At 48.3% G+C, this 16,926-nt stretch overlaps 1 long non-coding RNA gene across 1 annotated transcript; it reads left to right on the top strand.

The window, feature by feature from the left end:
- Positions 1-1,007: 1,007 nt before the first annotated feature.
- On the top strand, positions 1,008-6,649 carry LOC132594212 (uncharacterized). Its single transcript, XR_009560414.1, has 2 exons — positions 1,008-5,579; positions 5,931-6,649. It is a non-coding gene; the product is annotated as an uncharacterized lncRNA (long non-coding RNA).
- The last annotated feature ends 10,277 nt before the right edge of the window (positions 6,650-16,926 follow it).

Raw genomic sequence — 16,926 nt, 5'->3', positions numbered from 1 at the left:
ACTTGGGGGAAGAGGGAGTGAAAGTTACTGTTGAATGAATCAGGCATTTTATTTTGCGGTGATAAAAATGTTATGGAGGGACTTCCCTGGTGGTGCAGTGGTTAAGAATCTGCCTGCCAATGCAGGGGACAATGCAGGGGTTTGAGCCCTGGTCTGGGAAGATCCCACATGCTGCGGAGAAACTAAACCCGTGTGCCACAACTACTGAGCCTGGGCTCTAGAGCCTAGGAGCCACAGCTACTGGGCCCACGTGCCACAACTACTGAAGCCCGCGTGCCTAGAGCCCGTGCTCCCCAACAAGAGAAGTCACCGCAACGAAGAGTAGCCCCCGCTTGCTGCAACTAGAGAAAGCCCACGTGCAGCAATGAAGACCCAAGGCAGCCAAATTAAAAAGAAAAAAAATTGTGGAACTAGATCCATGTGATGGTTGTACAACATTGTGAATATACTATTTTCCACTGAGTTTTTCACTTTAAAATGGTTAATTTTATGTGACTTTCACCTTAGGTTTTTTTTTTTTTATAACAAGGTAAGATCATGACTCATGTAAATATAAAATATGCTTATCAAAGATTTTATTCAATGGAATATTACTCAGCCATATAAAGGAACGAAACTGAGTTATCTGTAGTGAGGTGGATGGACCTAGAGACTGTCATACATAGAGACTGTCATACAGAGTGAAGTAAGTCAGAAAGAGAAAAACAAATACCGTATGCTAATACATATATATGGAATCTTAAAAAAAAAAAAAAGGTCAGAAGAACCTAGGGGCAAGACGGGACTAAAGACGCAGACCTACTAGAGAATGGACTTGAGGATATGGGGAGGGGGAAGGGTAAGCTGGGACAAAGTGAGAGAGTGGCATGGACATATGTATACACTACCAAACGTAAAATAGATAGCTAGTGGGAAGCAGTCACATAGCACAGGGAGATCAGCTCGGTGCTTTGTGACCACCTAGAGGGGTGGGATAGGGAGGGTGGGAGGGAGACGCAAGAGGGAGGAGATATGGGGACATATGTATATGTATAACTGATTCACTTTGTTATAAAGCAGAAACTGACACACCATTGTAAAGCAATTATACTCTAATAAAGATGTTTAAAAAAAGATTTTATTCAACTTACAATTAATAAGGGAAACAGTAAGATGTTAAAACCAGTTCAAAGGGATATTTATATAAGAATAAAACTGCTAGATACAAAATTGGTTAATGTCCAACAGGGCCATGCATTGTAATGTTTTGAGGTTTCCTATTTTGCCAGACACTTTGCATCACTAATGGACAGAAATCTGTAAATTAATCTCTGCTCCTACAGAATTTTAAAATAGCCCAAAGTCAAGATTAACACTGCACTGAAAGAAAACCCAGCAATCTCTTTTACCTATTTCCAAGTTTTAAATACTTTTTCTATACTTACAAGTGGTTTAAATGGTACATTTTATGGTATTATATTTTACTATAATAAAAATCAAACGAGAAATAATACATACTTTTTATTATTTTTAATTTTTTTTTTACATACATACTTTTTCTGATAACATATATGTTTGCCTAGCAGGAGAGGAAGAGTTGATCATGAGGATGACAGTTAAATTCTCATTAGTGATAAGTAAGTGATCATTCTGGTGTTATATGCCGGAATGCAATGGATAGATGGTGTATATTTTCCTCTGAAAGATGGATCTGCTCTTTGAGCTGGAAACACTAGGTTTCTGTGTCTACAAGTTCAGAGGTCAGACCTGGCCTGTAGAAAATTCACCAAGGTAATAAATGTGATACAGTGAAGTCTTTCTTGAGAGACAGTTTTTGTACTCTCCCTGGTCAAAGAGAGAAGAGTGTCCTTTTCTTATCTTGAACTTCAACAACTTCATTTTGGGCCTGAAGCTTTTTTTTTTTTTTTTAAATCTTGAATGTTGAACCATTTATATACTTCCCTGGCTTTTGAGATGTACCATATTGTTGAAATAGCTAAACTCCAATTATTATGGAATGCTTGCTGAGATAGGCAAATTGCTCACTACTTGAAGTCATTCAAAGTAAACTCAGTTGTCAGGTAAAAGTTGGATGGGATACAAGTGCCTATAGAACACTTATGCCTTTGCAAGGAATTTATGCTCCTTCCCATGAGATACCTATCACTCATTTCCTTTCTGGTTTTTCAATTCCCATGCTCTTTGTGAATGTTTATGGCAGTGTTTTATGTTCAGGAAAACATTGGCCGATATTACATTCAAGTGCTCTTTCTGCCAAAGCATTTTCAAACTCTTTACTGGTCACAGGAGTTACACTACAGCTTGGTAGAGCCGCATTAGATGCTATGTCTTTTGAGATGGTATCATCATGACGTGTGTATGTTTATGAATTACCAGCTTCTATAAATGGTAAACTGACTGTCAAAACAGTTTCCTTGGAATCCTGGGGTTAGGATCAAAATCATCCAGCTCTGCTACTCAAAATGAATTAAACTAGGAGAATTGCTGAGAGCTGTTTTCATTTTCTTCTTTTAGATGCATCTGGAAGCACTGAGTCTCAAGGTTGTTTTCAAAATTTATGTAGTTATCTTGTGCGTGTGTGCGTGTGTGTGTGTGTATGGTGAGAACATTTAATAACTATTCTCAGGAAATTTCAACTATATAACACATTATTATATATTATTAACTGCAGTCACCATGCTGTACCTTAGCTCCCCAGAACTTATTCATGTTATAACTGAAAATTTGTACCTTTTGACCAACATCTCTCCATTTCCCCCACCCCACTCTCAGTTTTTATTATTTTTAACAGCTTTATTGACATACAATAAACTTCACTTTTTTTTTTTTTGTCCATGCGACATGCGGGATGTTAATTCCCCAACCAGGGATTGAATCCGTGCCCCCTGCAGTGGAAGCGTGGAGTCCTAACCCCTGGAATGCCAGGGAATTCCTTAAACCTCACATATTTGAAGGGTACATTTCGATCAGGTTTTTTTAAAATTTATTTATTTGGTTGCGTGGGGTCTTAGTTGTGGCAGGCGGGCTCCTTAGTTGCGGCTTGCCAGCTCCTTAGTTGCGGCATGCGAACTCTTAGCTGCGGCATGCATGTGGGATCTGGTTCCCGGACCAGGGATTGAACCCGGGCCCCCTGCATTGGGAGCATGGAGTCTTAACCATGCGCCACCAGAGAAGTCCCTTGATCAGTTTTTTTGTTTTGTTTTTTAATAAATTTATTTATTTATTTTTGGCTGTGTTGGGTCTTCATTGCTGCACGTGGGCTTTCTCTAGTTGCGGCAAGCAGGAGCTACTCTTTGTTGTGGTGCGCGGGCTTCTCATTGTGGTGGCTTCTCTTTGCAGAGCATGGGCTCTAGGTGTGCTGGCTTCAGTAGTTGTGGCACGCAGGCTCAGTAGTTGTGGCACAGGGGCTTAGTTGCTCCGTGGCATGTGGGATCTTCCCGGACCAGGGCTCGAACACACGTCCCCTGCATTGGCAGGCAGATTCTTAACCACTGCGCCACCAGGGAAGTCCCCTTGATTAGTTTTTAGATCTGTATTCATCCTGCCAACTCTCACCAATAGCAAATAGTGAACATATGTGTCACCAACCTCCAAAACTTTCCTGCTGTCCCTCTGTAATCCCTTCTTCCTGTCTTCCCCCACTATCCCCCGTCATCATTCTTTTTAATAAGCCATAGATTTTTATTGTCTTAGATATCATCATTTATTAACCAGTCTCCATTTTGTTTGAATGGTTTTTCCTAGTTTTTGTTCTTTTTTTTTTTTAAGAATTTTTTTTGGGAATGCGGACCATTTTTTAAAGTCTTTATTGAATTTGTTACAATATTGCTTCCGTTTTATGTTTTGGTTTTTTGGCCCCAAGGCATGTGGGATCTTAGCTCCCCGACCAGGGATCAAACCCTCATCCTCCGCATTGGAAGGTGAAGTCTTAACCACTGGACCGCCAGGGAATTCCCCTAGTTTTTGTTTTTGGTTTTTATTTTTTCCCCTTTACAAACACTACTGTTGTAAATATCCTTGAACACATTCTGGATGGGCTGTTGTCTTGAGGCTCTAAGGCCTCACTGACATTTTGCTTCTTATATTCTTTAGGGTCGCAGTTTGGATTAGTATTCAGATGGCCTATCAGATACCACTCATGCACCACTTGAGAATTTCTGGGTTTCATCTGTCACTTTCCAGCCACAAACTCACTGATCATCTCTGTGTAGATGCAAATGATTTCAAGCTGATGTGGCCACACCAGGTCCCGCCCTGGGTCTGCTTCACCAGTTCCCTCCTCCTACCCTTAGGCTTCCCTGTTGACACAGCAGGACCCCCAGCTTGGCACGCAGGTGAGCCTGTGCTGCCAAAAGGGAGGAAGGTGCTGGTTATATGACTTCTTGGAGGACAGTCCCCCAGGACTGAGCAGCCAGCCACACTGAGCGGCAGCAGGTTTAATGATGCATCGTCCTCCGGTAGTGCCTCTCTCTCCTTCCTGGCCTCCCTCCCCTGGTACCTCATTCCTGCCCCCCGAAATCACACTCCTTAATACTTTAGTAGCCCATAAGCTTTTGCCTCAGGCTGTGTTTTCTGGGGAATCCAGGTTAAGACAGTTGGCATTTTCCACATGATTACACAGAATTTAAGCCATCTGTAAATCTTCCCAGTGATCGATGTTGTAATCAACGTACGGGCCCTTGAGGACTTGTCTAAAAATACAGGGGATGCTTTACAAGGACTCTGTACCTCTCTGGACTCACTAGCAAATGTTGTTCTCGACAATAGGCAAGGCCTTGACGACCTCCTGGCTGAGCAAGGGGGAGTCTGTGCAGTTATGAATGAAACCTGCTGCATGTATCTCAATAACTCTGGTCAGATTGAGGTCAACATAAGAGAGATATATGAGCAAGCTCAGTGGTAACACAGATAAACACACAAAGTCCAGATCCAAGCTCCATCTGGAATACGGTCAAACAGAGCCTCCCCAGCTTAACCTGGTTTCCTTCATTTCCTGGCCCACTAATTGCTATCATCCTCCTGTTCATCTTCGGGCCTTGCCTCCTTAACTGCCTTGTCAACTTCGTTAGCAAAGGGCTTGAAGCCAGCAAACTTCAGATGACACAAACACAAGGGTACAAGCAACTGGGACTACAGCCTGGTGACCACCAGACATATTTTAGGCAACACAGGGAACAGTTCTGCTCCTCTAATCCAGGGGAAAACTATGCCCATGTTCAGCAGGAAGCAGCTTCAGAAGGCAGAGCATTGCCCTTCAGCACCCCTCAAGAATGAGGAGCAGTAACAGAAAAGGGGGGATTTTGTTGTCAGAGCTGTGCCAGTTCTTTGCTCAAAACCCACCAACCCCCGCTTGAACAGGAATTAACATGTATCTTTAAGTCACAGGGTCTGGAGACAGAAGAAGGAAGCTATAGGAAGAGATAAACACCAGATAGAACCAGCTGGAACAAAGGTGGCAACGAATCTGACCTCCAACAGACCCTCAGTCTCATTCTGCTGAGTTTACTACATTGGCTACTAGATGACACACCTACTGGTGGCCCTAACTGGAAGATATGGACCAAGAAAGGATAAACAGGGTGTGGCTCCCCTTTCCAGGGAAGTGCTGCCCCTTCCCCAGACTAATGCATGTGCCTCCCCATCATTAGCCTCACTCCTCCTGCCTTTGTCTTTACTCTTTAAAATCAAATCCCTCTCACCACATGGGCAAGATGATCTGTGAACTAAGTTCCCACTTCTCCATTCCTTGGCCACAGAATAAAACTTGGCCTGCATCAATCTGAGCTTCAGTTTCATTTTTTGGCTGCACAAACCCGAACTAGCATCTATTCTATAGCTTCTATTAATTCTTTTAATTCTTGCCCTTATACCAATAACAAGCATTATTGAAAATAACCTCCTAAAAAGAAGACTCTTTTTTTTTTTTGCAGTACGCGGGCCTCTCACCGTTGTGGCCTCTCCCGTCGCGGAGCACAGGCTCCGGACGCGCAGGCTCAGCGGCCATGGCTCACGGGCCTAGCCTCTCTGTGGCATGTGTGATCTTCCCGGACCAGGGCACGAACCCGTTTCCCCTTCATCGGCAGGTGGACTCTCAACCACTGCACCACCAGGGAAGCCCAAGAAGACTCTTTGTAGTCTGTTTATTACCCTGGTTTTGTAAATCAGAAAAGGAGAACAACATATCTCCCTAAGACTCAAGGAAGAGGCTCCAGCTCCACCTTCAGCTCTCAAAGTTGAAATTCTACTGAAACTATTCCCTGAACAATTTGCTTATGGGACATTAACACTATCTTTAAGTACTGTGTAAGTGTTAAAAATGACATTATAAAAACAGATATTATACTGTACTTTGTGCATTACATGCCCTTCCACATATATAAGTACAATACCTATGCTTTATCATAATACATGATCATGTAATCATGTATTAATTATCTACCTCATGTGTATAAGCATGTACTTCAGCCTATCGATATTACAGGACACATTAAACAGTTTAATCCATATTAGATTCCAGTCCCTATGGAATATTCACAGGGCTAATTGAAGTAATTGAAGTGATTGATATAAGATGTATGCTTATTTTTTAATTTAAATTAAATTAAATTTTATATATTTATTTTTAAATAAATTTATTTATTTGTTTTTATTTTTGGCTGTGTTGGGTCTTTGTTGCTGTGAGTGGGCTTTCTCTAGTTGCGGCAAGCAGGGGTTGCTCTTTGTTGCGGTGAGCAGGCTTCTCATTGCGGTGGCTTCTCTTGTTGTGGAGCACAGGCTCTAGGCGTGTGGGTTTCAGTAGTTGTGGCACGCAGGCTCAGTAGTTGTGGCTCACGGGCTCTAGAGCGCAGGCTCAGTAGTTGTAGCACACGGGCTTAGTTGCTCCACGGCATGTGGGATCTTCCCAGGCCAGGGGTCGAACCTGTATCCCCTGCATTGGCAGGCGGATTCTTAACCACTGTGCCACCAGGGAAGCCCCTATTTTAAAAATTATTATTATTATTAGTTTTTGGCGTGCTGTGCAGCTTGTGGGATCTTACTTCCCCAACCAGGGCTTGAACCCTGCCCCTCAGCAGTGAAAACGCGGAGTCCTAACCCCTGGACTGACAGGGAATTCCCAACATATGTCTATTAATTGTACATACCACAATTCGTCCAAACATTTCCAGTCTACATGCTTATCATAACCGATAACCAGAGAGCTTAATCAGAAAACTTTGATAAACCATCAACTCGTCCACAAACGTGCCTCTCCCCTTTTCTGGGCCCAAGAACCATGGGGATTTCTATAAATGAATGATATCTGGCATCTGGTTCTTACTTCTGGGCCATCTCACCTAAAATTGCCCACTCTTTCCCCCTAAATAAGACATCTGGATGGACTATCAGATCAGCTTATGCTCATACATAACTGGTTTCATGCATTTGGTATTTTTTAATTCTGGGGGATGCTGTATGTCAGCTATGGCCATCAGAGGCCTGAACACAAGTCAAGCAACTTGTAGCTGAGCTTAAATTGAATATTATTTACCAACATAATCAACTATAATCTTGGGAACATTCCATTGGACCCCGAGGTCACACCCAGGACGTCCTCACATGCCGCCATCTGACTACTGGATGCCATGGTCACACTCAGAAAGCGCTCACGTCCCTTGTGAGGGTCTGGTCCCTCCATACTGTCTGGCGTGAGAATCTGCGGACCCCCCCCCACCAGCTGGGGGCAGCGCTGTTCCCACAGCGGGTCCCCTCCAGAGTTGGGGGGGTGTTGCTGCCCGCGCTGGGGTTGGGATAGGTCAGCTGCGGGAGGCAGCCCCGCCCACGCCCTCACAGGAGTGGGTGTTTCACATCCAATCACGGCCCAGAGCGTTTGCGGAAGCGCCGGAGGCTCCAGCGGTGAGAGACGGAGCGAGGAGGCAGGAGCTGCTGCTGGACCGCGCTGTGGGTACCGCCTGCACGGCTGAACTGAGTCTCGAGGTGGGGCGGGGGTCGAGGGTGGTCCGCGCTCCCCTCAGGCCTCGGCTCCTCCTTCTTTCCTGGGACGCCGGGGCTGGAGGGGCAGCAGGAGGGGCTGGAGGGCTGGGGCCCCCAGGGGGGAGGCGTCCACTCGCCGGCTCCGTTGTTGCCAGCGCCGGGGTGGCGGGGGAGTCGGGGCTGGGGTGGGGTGGGCAGGTGGGCACCCTGCTGGGTCAGAGCCGCTAAGCCCGCAGGAGCCCCGGGGCTGCGGCTCACTGGGGCTGCGACAAGTCCACCGTCTCCTGTGCCGCCAACCGAGTCGGTAGGTCAGGTCGGGGTCGGGGAAGAACTTCTTGGCTGAGGTCTCCTGCCCTGTCCTTATGCTGCGGGGACAGGGCCATCGGGCAGGTCGGTGTGGGTGAGCATTTGGGGAGCCCGCTGAGCGTTTGGGGAGACTGGCGAGCAGTTGGGGTCCCCGGTGAGCGGTCAGGAGGCCCCGTGAGCATTTGGGGAGCCTAGCAAGCGTTTGAGGAGCCCGCTGAGCATTCGCGGGGAGGCCAGGTGAGGAAGAGGACGGGAACGTCGGGCGGGTTTGCCGGCTGTGTGCACGTCCATGCGTTCCTTCGCCTGAGAACATCCAGGCGGGTCACTGGGGCTGGAACCTTAACTCATCTTGCAGCTGCTGCATTTTGTGAAATCCTCTCCTGGTGCTCATCTGAGTCCCATGTTGACTGAGAAGGCAAAGAATGGAGTGGATGCAGCTGAGGAAGCGCTGGGTGGGGAAGGCGTCAGGGTGCACAGGTGCACCCAGCTTACTCCCAGGGGTACTGGCCCAGGGCTGGAGGTTGAGCTGCAGCTGGGGAGTGGGGATTGCCTGGGCGGTTCTGGGTTTACACTAGTGCTGAGCACACCTGAATCTGTATTTGGAAACCAGAGAGCTGGGGTCTGCAGTCAAGGGAGTGGACGGGTGACCCACATCTGTGTACCTGGGAGGTAGTGAGTGCCTGGCAAGTGCAGGACTGGTGTCCCCGGGGATGGGATGATTTTCCTCCCACCATGGATAAACCCATGACCTCAGGAGGGAGCAAATGGGAGGATGAGGGACTTGTTACGAAGTGACCCAGATTCTGATGAAACAGAGGTCTGGGGGATGTGGGACAGGACGGGACAGGAGACTCAGTGGTCAGGTGACCTGAGTTATGGGGAGAGGCCTGGGGACATGGGGACAGGAGTGGACAGGACACGCTTAGTGTCATGTGACTTGTGTTTGGGGAGAGGTCTCCTCTGTGATGGGGATGCAGACACACACCCACAGGTGTCCCCACAATGGTGACAGACACACACACAGGTGCCCCCGCGATGGTGACACAGGCATACCAACAGGTGCCCTAAATGATGGGGGACATACATCCACAGGTGCCTGTACACCACTCACGCCTGGACCCTGCAATAAGTGTCTTGCTGTATGTCACCCTTGCAGTCCCTTGAGGCCTATGAAATAAAATCAAATCTGGGTTAGAAAGGAGACTTTTATTTCAAAAGGATTATTGTGAGGAGGAGGGGGGACCATTACAAGGGGGTGAGAGTGGGGGAGGGACTATTCCAATAGAGGGGGGGACTCTTACTGCAGAGGAAGGACTATATCTGTACAAGGGGCAATATTACTGTAAAAAGATGACTAATATGATAGAGGGGGGAATATGACAATCAATGGGGGCTATGACCACGTGGGGGGATATTACTGTGAAGAGGGGACTCTTACAATAAAGGAAGACTACTACTGTAGTGGGGGGACTCTTACTGTAGAGGGGGAATCTTACAATGGGGGGGACTATGATAATGTGGGGAGCTGTTAAAATAGAGGAGGGACTGTGACAATAGAGGGGGGACTTATAATAAAGGGAACTATTAAATAGAGGGGGACTATTACAGTAGAGGCAACACTGTTTCTGTAGAGAGTGGACTTTTACCAGAGGGGGGACTATTACAATAGTGGAGAACTATTCCTGTTGAGAGGGGACTATTGTAGTATAGGTGAGACTGTTACAATAGATGGAGGTCTATTGCTGTAGAGGGGGGACTATTACTGTACAGAAGGGACTATTACAAAAGAAGCAGGACTTTTACAATAGAGGACTGTTACTGCAGAGGGGGAACTATGACAATACAGAGGGGACTATTACTGTAGAGTGAGGTCTGTGACACTAGAGTGGAGCTACTAGTGTAGGGGGGGACTATGGCAATAGAGGGGGACTATTACAGTAGAGGAAGACTATTACTCTAGAGGGGGGACTGTTAGTCTAGAGGGGGGACTGTTACTGTAGAGGGGGGACTATGACAATAGAGGAGGATTATTACTCTCTGGGGAGGGGTTGTTACCATAGAGGTGGGATATAACAATAGAGGAGGATTATTACTGTAGAGGGGGAATATAAAACTAGAGAAGGACTGTTGCTGTCGAGCAGGGACTGTGACAACAGGGATAACTCCCAACAAGGATTGCAAGCATCTGGATAGTTGGGACAAAGGAGGTTTCTCCATGGAGGGGTGCAAACACAGCTGTAAAGGCCCGGGTGTGAGGTTGGCTTGAAAGGTAGCCTGATGGCACGTGGATCAGAGACCCCGACGCAGGAGGTGCTCTGAGAAGGGCTTCTGCAGGCAGAGGACGGTGGTTGGCTGCAGGCTGGGATGGGGAGGATGGGATCGTGTGTGTAACCAGCCCTTGTTCTGACTGACCCTTGGAAGGAGTGGGTCAGTTCCTGGCTGATGAGCCCAGGGAGGGACTGGGTCTGTGTGGCTGGTCAGAAAAGGGGGGATCCTGAGTCTCAGCTGAGCCTTTGTGGGGAAGGGTCTTTGCGGAAAGCTGTTTCCCGGACACAGAGGGTGAGAGGATTTCTGGACCTCAGGTCAGCTTCAACATTGTCGAAAGGCAATGGGCTGTGACAGGAGGAAGGGGACACTCAGATCCTAGGCTGTGACAGGAGTGGGGGGGCCACTCAGACCCTGACCTGTGCCAGGAGGGAGAGGACATTCCACAAACACAGGAGAGAAGACCCTGTTTATTCTGGAACCAGCATGAAACCACAGTGGGGTGCGCCTCACAGGTGGCATCAGGGGCAGACCCGCTGAGAGGCTGCAGAGAAGGAAGAGTCTTACCGGAGACCACCTGCTCCATCCATGTTCCCAGATAAAACAATCCCTGATTTCTTCATGATGGAGGCAAGTTTGTGTTTGGAGCCAGGCCCCGCTGGAATCAGGTTCTCCTTCCAGGAGCTGGGAGTCAGGGTTTTTTCCTCCATTACATTTCTGAGACACGCCCAGTTCTGCAGGAAACATTCTGAGATGTGAGAGTGTCAGAGGCATGTCCGTCTTTAAAAGATGTGCACACACTTCAAAGAGACGGAGAAGGAATTCCCATGTTTTCTAAAATAAATGTCCTAAGGAAAGGAAAGGGGGAAGTCGCCCTTTATTCTCGGAGAATTAAGGCCGGAGGTTTGAATTTAGATTTGCTCTTATGCTGCCCAGTGTGAGTCCCAGGTGGGCTGTGTAGAAACCGAGTTCTCCTGCCTACTTTGCAAATCTGTCTGCACTGTGGATGGATGTTTTCTGTTCTGTCTCAAGGTAGATGAGGCCCCAGGAATTATTTCACTCAGTCGAGGATTAAAATTGCAAAGCAACGTGCTAGTGATAGAGCAGTCACCACCGCCCCCGCTTCTATTAGTCACAGGCAAATCAATCCGGTGTGTGCACTTGAGGATGCCGAGCAGGTGGGCAGGCCTGAGGGAGGTACAAGACAGGTACAGGGAAGGGGTGACCTTTCCACTTTCAAGTTCACATTTTAGCTGGATTCTCCTGGAGGAACACTGGACCCTGTAGATAGAAATGTCTGTGTGCCTCTAAGGTGCAGGGGCAGTCTTAAAACGTAGGGGCTCTAGTGACTGTATGTGGGGGTGACGTTTGTTCATTCACTCAACAAACCTGTGTTTGGGGTCAAGGAGTGTGTGGAGGGCCTGCAATGCAGGTGTCAGGCAAGCTCCCTGTTGGGAGGGACTCTGGAATTTCTCTGGGGGAGGGGCTTGGGTCCCTGTGGACACCCTGCTGGGTCACCACCCATTCCTTCCTTCCTTCCTTTATTCCTTCCTTTACTCAGGCATGAGTGAGGCTGAGGTCTGTTGGGGTGACCCTTTCTCCCGTGGTGACGGTGCCCGGACGCAGACATCCTGGAGCAGCAGCATCCTTGTCTTGTTCTCACGTGAGGGTGCCCAGCTTCACCGTGGTCGTAACTGTGGACCTGCTGGTCGGACACACTGTGTTCCTCTTCCTCCGTCTCACAGGAGCTCTGCCCACTGCCCTCGCTGACATCTTGAGTGTGCAAAGTGGCCGTGTTTATCCAATTTGGCAAGTTGTGAAATCGAGGTAAAAGTCTGGAAAATCCAAACCCCTGGACACCTGGGTTTTGGGTGTGAGTCCAGCAGATGTTTGAGGGTCCGGGTTCTGCCAGGGGCTGGTGATGGGGTCGGGGGCAGGAGTGTGCTGGCCAATGTTCAGGACCCCGCTCTCCAAGGAAAGAAGAGGCAGCATGCGTGCGCGGTTTATGAAATAAGATGATGTGAAGGAGAGTGGTACACAGACAACAAAGATGATAATATGTGGATATCATGTAATAACAGGTAACACACAATTATTATTGATGGTCTTCCCCAAAAAGGTGCATGTATGGGCACATACGTTTATTAGGTAAACTGATATACAGGATGCGTAGCACACAATTCACAACAAATGCTAATGGACGGGACTCTGGTATAGATTCCAGAGAGCCCAGGGCCTCATGGGATGCTTCTGTGGATGTTTGCCTGGCTCCTGTTTCCCCATCACCCATGGTCCCCTAGTCGATACACAAGAGCGGTTCTGACATTGCCTGGTATTTTCTTGTAATTAAGGAGTCAGACTATGAACTCCACGTGTGTAGAACCTCCCTCCTTCCTCCTTGACGTCAGCAGCCTCTGCTGAATTGCATCCTGGGTTTCAGATGCGGAAGAGTGTTCTTTACAGTGCAGCACCGCAGACACATACCTGTGCACCTGGTCTGCACGAGTCACACTTTCCCCATCACTTTCTAAGTCTAGACCATCAACAAAACAATCAACCAAGGCTGGGTTGTGGCATTGCCGTTTCTGTGGTGTAGATGTTCCCAGGTATTTCCACAGTGGCCAGTTTCAGGTTTCCAATGTGATGTTCCTGAACTTGGAGTCAGGAAGAACCCCAGAGAGCGTTTCCACCACATGCACTATGGGTGGGAGGGGTAAGAGCAAGCAGGGACGGTGGTACATGCAGTACGATAACCAGTGAGGTCTACAGTAGTAGTGGTGAGTTTTGAGAATTTGCTGCCTTTATTGTGAATATAGTTTATGCAGTGTAAGGTTGTAAGTTAACTTCTAACAGTAGCCGTGGTTACCAATGGCTCACGCCATTCCTGAAGATGCCAATATGGCTTTCACAATGGATGGCAGCCATCTCTGGTGCCCTCTCCCCTTCCAGGTCCAGTATCTGGAACCCAGAAGTTAAAATGAGAAAAGACAGACTAACAAGAGAAAAAAAATTTTTTTTTTTTTTTTTTTGTGGTACGCAGGCCTCTCACTGTTGTGGCCTCTCCCGTTGCGGAGCACAGGCTCCGGACGCGCAGGCTCAGCGGCCATGGCTCACAGGCCCAGCCGCTCCGCGGCATGTGGGATCTTCCCGGACCGTGGCGCAAACCCGTGTCCCCTGCATTGGCAGGCGGACTCTCAACCACTGCGCCACCAGGGAAGACCCAAGAGAAAAAAAAAATTTTTTTTTGAATGACGTATGTAGGTGTGGGAGTTTATAAAGCAGCGTTACTCAAGGAGGCAGTGAGAACCGGGGAGTTAAATACTATCATGGGCTGGACAGAAGGAAGGGATTCGGGGGGAGTATTTAATGGGAAGGCGGCCAGGAAAGCACAGTGAACAAGGGTGTTTAGTGGGGTTTGTGATGCAGATTCAAGTTGGTGACTTTTATTGATGAGAGTTGTTAAGCGGCCTCCTCGTCTAGGTGTGGGAGAAGGAGAGGGCCCTACAAATGGGCATTTTCTTTTTCTTTTCTTTTCTTTCTTTCTTTATTTTTGGCTGCGTTGGGTCTTTGTTGCTATGCATGGGCTTTCTCTAGTTGTGGCGAGCAGGGGCCACTCTTCGTTGTGGTGTGTGGGCTTCTCATTGCGGTGGCTTCTCTTGTGGAGCACGGGCTCTAGGTGCGCAGGCTTCAGTAGTTGTGGTGCGCGGGCTCAGTAGTTGTGGCTCACAGGCTTAGTTGCTCCGTAGCATGTGGGATCTTCCTGGACCAGGGCTCAAACCCGAGTCCCCTGCGTTGGCAGGCAGATTCTTAACCACTGCGCCACCAGCGAATCCCGAGCATTTTCTTTATCAATGTGAATTTCCTTTACATACACAATGCTTGTGCCCTGTTCTTAGAGCGTTTCCTGAGTCTCCTGGTTCTCAGTGGCCTTCCCCTCAGAATAATGCTTATGCCAAATGGGCACTTTTTGGGTTGGTGAATTCTGGTTCCCTTCATTTGAAACCTAGTGGTTTTCCCTTAAAAGCAAATGGGGAATCCCCATGAGATCCCGGGAGTTACCTGAGCCCCTGCGTCTGGGATCACTGAGACCTGGCCCAACTCAGGATACAGAAGGACACAGATGCCAGTCAGTACTCCAGTTGGCTGTGAAGGGGGCCCAGTGGGGTGGGTGGTCTAGAGGGGTGCAGACCTCCCCTGTTCTCCTAATATGGACAGCAGAGGTGTGTGTCCCTGCATCGGGGCTGACCACACTCCTACTTGGGGTCCCTAGGATGCAGCCATCCCACACTGCAGAGTCCTGAGGGTGGGGTTTTGGGGTCTGAGCCCTGGCCCTGATCCACAAGCATTTCAGAAATCTGCATGGGGGATGGGCGGGCCATTGTAGCTGATGGCACAGGGATGGAATCACTCCCGTGTGTGCTGCGTGGCAGAGTCCAGCTCCAGCCACCTGGACACTTGCTGCCTGAATGTCACATGCCCCCCAGGTGGCCTGTGGTCCCACGCTCACACCTGGGGGGACATTTATAAGACAAGGCATGAGCTGAGAGAGCCTCGGGACAGGCTGTGAGAGAAGATGTAGGCAGGGGTGCTAGCTGAGTGTCTCATAGATGGGTAGAGGGTTGGTCTCTGTTGCTGCTGAGGCAGAACAAGAACATTGGGGGGTTGGCTCTTGGTGTACCTGATGTGTAGGACATGAAAAACTTTTCCTCTACCCTCTTATGTTCTGTACCTGGGATCTGCAAATTAAACTGACGAACAACAGGTTAACAGGAGCAAAAGGTTTATTATGTCTGTTTACAGAGCCCTTCATAAAAAGGAAGCAGAGACACAAAAAGACAGACTTAGGGACTTGTGTGCCTGTTAACAAAGGGTGATAAGTTTCTGGAGAACTGATGAGACAAAGGCAAACAGGTTTCAGTTTCTAGGGACAGGAAGTTTTGGGAAGGTAAATAAACAGGGGAAAATCATGGAAGACAGAGCTCATTTAGTGAGGTCATGCAGACTGAAGCCAGTACCTTCTCAGATGGTAAGATTCTTTCTCCCCTTCCTGCTACAGGAAAGGGAGGGGCACATCCTCACAAAGGGATCAGGCATATGGAGGAGGGCAGACTTTTTCTTTTTGCTGCTTTTCAATCATCTCAACTCAAAGTAACCCTTATGCCAAAGTGGCATATTTGGGGTGGCAAGTTCTGATCCCCCACAGCTGTAAACAAAGAGTTTCTAACAGCTGGAAATGGTACCGGTGGGTGGGCCTCCCCCAGACTAGAGGGAACACTTCCTCACCAGAGGAGAGGGTCCAAAATGTTGGGGTGATGGCCAACACGCTGCATGGTTATTGTGGGCCCCAGTTCTGAGTACCTCATACACTTTAGCTCACGGAATCCACCCTACAACGCTCTGAGATGGGCACTATTACCAATCCTATTTTACAGATGAGAAACCAAGGCATGGATGATGGGGTAACTGGTCCAAGGGTGGCTTGCTGGTGGTGGAGCTCAGGTGCAAAACCAGCTCTTCACCACTTCTCTCAGAGGATGGTGTCTGTTTCCTGGGGCTGCTGTAACAAACACCACATACTGGGTGGTTAAACGACAGACATTTATTGTCTCATGGGTTCCAGAGGCTGGAGCTCCGAGTTCAAGGTGTTGGCAGGGTTGGTTTCTCCTGCGGCTCCCTCTTTGGTGTGTAGACCGCTGTCTTCTCTTCCGGCTGTGTCCTCTCTCAGAGAGAACTAGAGCCAGATGGTGATGAAGACAGCAAGAGCAGATTTTATTCAGGAGCTACTGCAATGGGGGAAAAGAAGCCTCTGTATAGAACCAGGCTCCATTCTGAATTCAGCATGGGCAAGGGGTTTACAGCCAATGAGCAGAATGAGGGGGCAGAGATGGACTCTTGCTAAGAGTATACATTGGGGGTCAGCGGGGATTCTGGCTAAACTGATCTACCGGGATCCTTGCAATCAGACATCACCTGGGGGGGCGGGGTGGAGGATGAGGAACCAATCAGATATCCAGGGTGACCAGGTTTCTGGGGTGACCACATATCGAGGGAGGGTCTCGCTGCAGAGGAGGAGAGAACATCTTTTTCTCTGCCCATCTTGGGTTCTCTGGCGGGGGCCCCATACACAAGACGGGCCAAGGACAGATCAACAAGAGAAAGGCACACACAAGTTCATTAGGATCATGTTAGTTCACAGACGCATTCATGATGTCGCACATATGCAGGGGGGCACCCACTGATGGTCACCCCAAGAGTGAATAGAACTCCGGCTTGTCACCCATCTGGGGCTGTACAAAGCAAAGGGTTTTGGGTTTCTTTTGAGGGGAGTAAGTTATGGGAAGGCAGCTGGAAAACAGTGGTGAACACGAGCATGCTTCGTAGGAG

Source organism: Globicephala melas, chromosome 20, assembly GCF_963455315.2.
Source record: "Globicephala melas chromosome 20, mGloMel1.2, whole genome shotgun sequence".
NCBI lineage: Eukaryota > Metazoa > Chordata > Mammalia > Artiodactyla > Delphinidae > Globicephala > Globicephala melas.
This window is presented reverse-complemented; position numbering and strand designations above follow the sequence as displayed.